The sequence below is a fragment of the Anser cygnoides genome, chromosome 1 (assembly GCF_040182565.1).
Source record: "Anser cygnoides isolate HZ-2024a breed goose chromosome 1, Taihu_goose_T2T_genome, whole genome shotgun sequence".
Classification (NCBI taxonomy): Eukaryota; Metazoa; Chordata; class Aves; order Anseriformes; family Anatidae; genus Anser; species Anser cygnoides.
The window spans coordinates 21,536,761-21,541,088 of NC_089873.1; positions in this window are offsets into that span (position 1 = coordinate 21,536,761).

Genomic DNA, 4,328 nt, shown 5'->3' on the forward strand with positions numbered 1-4,328 from the left:
TAAAACAGAACAATAATGTTAAGAACATAAAGGGAAAGAGAAGAGTTAACAGTGGTGTCTCAGAAAAATATATTTTCAAATACATTTTGGAAGATTAAGTCATAAAACCATCTGCTCATGATAATCATCAAGGCAGAATTATTTGTATTCCATATTTTTTTGTTGGAGTATCAGTCTAGAGAGCAGAGTATGTAGGACCTGGCACGTGATATATCAGGACCAGGAAATTACATCCTACAAAAAAGTAAAAACAGGAGATGAAGGGGGTGGGGAGGGATCTCATTTTTCTATCAAAGTTAGCAAAGGACAGAGAAGTTGTTTGTTCAGATTCATATCTAAAACACATGGTTATTACTGGTATCTAGGTAAACTTGCTATAACTAGATGTATATTACAACATCAGCAAAATATACATTTACATTCAAAATATTAAACAGCCGCTGGCAAAATTGGCCTAGGATCCTTGCTATATGAGCTCAAATTGTAGTAATTGCTAAAATTCTGTCCATAAGATAATGTTAGTAGGAAACCCAACAATGACCTAGGAGGAAATATAAAGCTGTGGATAATTATGTGCTTTAACTTCCATTACAACTAGAAGGTGAGGGGTTGTCATGGAATATCCTAAAAGTGCAGTTGATCGTTGCTTTGTACCTTATGCAAACATGAACATCTAAGCAACAAAGGCATAAAAAACATAGCTCTTTGAATGTAGCATTGTTTGCACCATGTAGATGAGAATATTTGAGCCAATCGTTTCTTGAACAAATAGATGTGTTGGATTCATACCTATTGCCTTACCAAAACATGTGACATGTTTAGCTTTTTTGTTGTTTCAGAGGCTGTGTTAATCCCTCTCTCTCACAGCAGCACCTATTTATGCAGGCATTGTAGACCCAGTGACTTTCAGGACCACTGAGGTAAATCAGCTGCACAAAGCAGCTGCATGGAAATATCCTTGCCTTGTGAAAGAGTTTGGTTCTGAAAGAGGTCATCAAACTACTCAGTAAGTCTGCTGTCAGTGATCCACTTCTTCTGGGCAATTTGAGAGTGGACTCTGATGAAATCCTTTGGCAATAGCCCACCTTGGATTCATCACTTGAGCTTGCCCTACTACATGACCTGCACTCTTCTGTAAACACCTACACAGGAAATCCTTACTCCTATAGTTGTTTTGTGTTGATGTGTGCATTTTAACACAAAGTGAAATCAGAATATACTTTTTAAAAAATTGCTTGCAGAAACGTTTTTGATATGATTGTTTCCACGTTCAGCATTTCTGAACAAACAACTTAATTGCCTGACACAGACATACTGCACCATATGAGATACCCTAGCTGCCTTTCCAGTACAGGTATTATCTCATAGTTATTAATGGCACCCACCAACCCCATGTGGCTAACTCAGGGTATCTTAAATAGAAACCTATCTTTAGGTGATTGAATAAAGCCCTGAATATTTCAGAACAAAAATTGTTGTTGTGCAAACACAGACAGGTAGTATATTCAGAAGACAGTACTGCCTAATTGCTTAGATAATTCATTTAAAAATAAAATTAAATTAAAATTAAAAAATAAAAATATAAAATAAAATAAAAAATAATAAAATAAAATAAAATAAAATAATATAACCACCTGAACCACCATATTTTTGCTATATGAAGTTTGGTGAGTTTAATTATCTCCATGCAGCTTTAATTCAGGCAAGAACACAAACTGCTGGAGTAGAGATTCCTTTCATATCTTTCTTGAACCAAATGCAGTCATAAAACAGAAAGACACAAAATCCAACTGCTAGCAATAATTACAAATGATTACTATTTACAGAGTATTCATCAGCACACACTTCATCAAGACAGTTACCACAGCTTTCACTTGGAATAAGAGATTGAATTATGGTATTTCTGATGACACAAATCTAGTTTCAAGTCCTTATCATGCAGCAAACAAATGCCTTATTTTCTGCTTTCTGGGTTTCTACATTCTGCTAAATATTTGTTTTCTAGACTACTTTTTTCTTGTATTCTTTCAGTCTCATGTTATAGCTTTTGTTTGGTTTTGTTGGTGGTGTTTTTTGTTGTTTTTTTTTTTTTTTATATATATTTCTAGTATCTTTCTATGCAGACTTTTTTGTATTACCTAACCGATGCTAGTTTTTCTAATAACTCTCAGTCTGGTACTTAAAGAATTTTATTGTCAAAGCACTGTCTATTTTGCTTTTATTGTTAAAATCTTTGTTAAATGGCCTGGCACTGAAAATCCTAGCTAGACAACAGTCCTTATGTATATGCCTACTAAAATTAACTATGTGATTAAAGACTTCATAGTGAAGCTACAGTTTCCTAAGTGAAAAATACTTAGTGCTGACTACATGGTGTCCACTAGACATTCTCCCATCATAAGTCATTAATCGTTATATAATTTGTTGTAAAATAGCTTGAAATAAGAAATAGTGTGAAGATGTTTGAATCTCTCTTGATTTCAATTAATGCCAGAAACAGTGTTTTATGAGTTCTTAAATCATTTACCACAACCTAAATCATGCAACTACATTTTCATATCAGATAAGTCTATATACTTCCACCTATATTGTAATGCACATTTTAATTTACTGGTAATCCTGTCATCCTATCTAAATGGGATAGGTAGGACAGAAGTACCATCCTAGGATATGCTTCCAGAACAAGGGAAAAATAGCAATCCAGTGACAGGAATTTTCAGGGGAAAAAAGCATGGGACTAAGTATAACATGAGCCTCTATTTAGAGGCAGATGCCCATGGAACACCTATGGAAAGGAAGCAGGTAGAGGGTAGCTAAAATCAGGATCAATAAAAGCTGAGCTCTGAACAACACAACCAGGGAAGAGCAAGCAGAGGCACCAGGTAAATAATATGTACTGATGAGGGCCCTTCCAGGCAAAAGAGGGATGTGGTATGAGCAGGAGGCCACAAACTCTGACACTGAACAGCAGCTGAGTAGTACCTTGAAAATGTCTTGTCCCTTTGAGCAGGGATCCATGAAATCACATCCTTCATGCCTTCCTGGAGCTGTTATGTGTTGAAGTGCTAAAAGAAGACGAACTGAGATCACCAAACGACCTGCATCTAGCCATGAAAGGCTTCACAAAGCAGTCCAAGGGCAGGAAGGAGAAGCCACGTAGGGCTAAGTTACTGATACTATGTGCTGATCTATAAACTATCTTCTATTGCTGTCTTGCTCACTGATTTTCAACCTTCTGTCTGCCAGTTGGCTCTCCAGTGAAGGGTCTTTCTACACTTCTTAATTCCTCCAAGGCGGTCTTTCTCAGCTTGTAGTTTGCAGACTGTTAGCGTTCAGAAAGGCAGAACAGTAGCCCACAAATAACTGGTACCTACTTCATATGCATGGGAAAATGAGCAAACACAAAAGAGAGGTAAATCAACTTTAAAAAAATGTTATTTTCAGGGCTTAAATAACATTTGCTGGTAAATGAAAACATATATAGTAAAGGATTTTACCTGCACAATTCAAACCTCCAAAAGTTAACTGAAAAAATCTGATCCTTCATAGGAAAAAAAAAAAAATTTGATTATAGCCCTAAAAATAATTATTAAATTCTTCCTCCTCTTTTTGAAAGGCTAACTCGTGAAACTGCTCATAGATCTCTATTTTATAAAAGTACATAAATATATGTTTATTCAAATGTTCTAGTTCTGGACAGAGAGGAAAAAATTCCTGTCTATTTATTTATCTATTTTCAAACTCAGCCCAAATCCTTTATTCTGTTTTATCAAATTAGGTCCCTGCATCAAGACAGAATAACATGAAGCATTAGAGGCTCATTATTCGAAGCAAAACCTCTCTTATTCTGTTAAGTCAAGGCATTTTTTTATTATTTTATTTAAATAAAAAAAAAAAAAAAGACTGTCTAGTGGAATAACATGTTCTGATGCCATTTAACTGCAACTACATTTTTCCTATTCTGGGAGCACATACTGCTACTGTAGTTAACAGAATTTCTGTCCACTACAAGACAATAAAGATAGCAGATGTGGAGTCACAAGACCCAGGGACCTCTACCAATTAAAGGTCAAAATCTGTCTCACTTCACAGAATGCAGCATTTGAGAGTGAGGTCTTGTGTATATTTGTCATCTTGTTCAATCACAAAGATATGACAACAAATAGCTGGTCAAAAGCTGTCAGGGTCAAACCAAGCTTGATAGAGTGCCCTAGGTCACCTCTGTGATTCCAATAGGAGACTGCACCCTGGTGTCAGTTTGTATTGTAGTCAAATAGTACGTGGCACACAATACAACTGTATTCCTCCACTAATTGCTTCTTTGACCT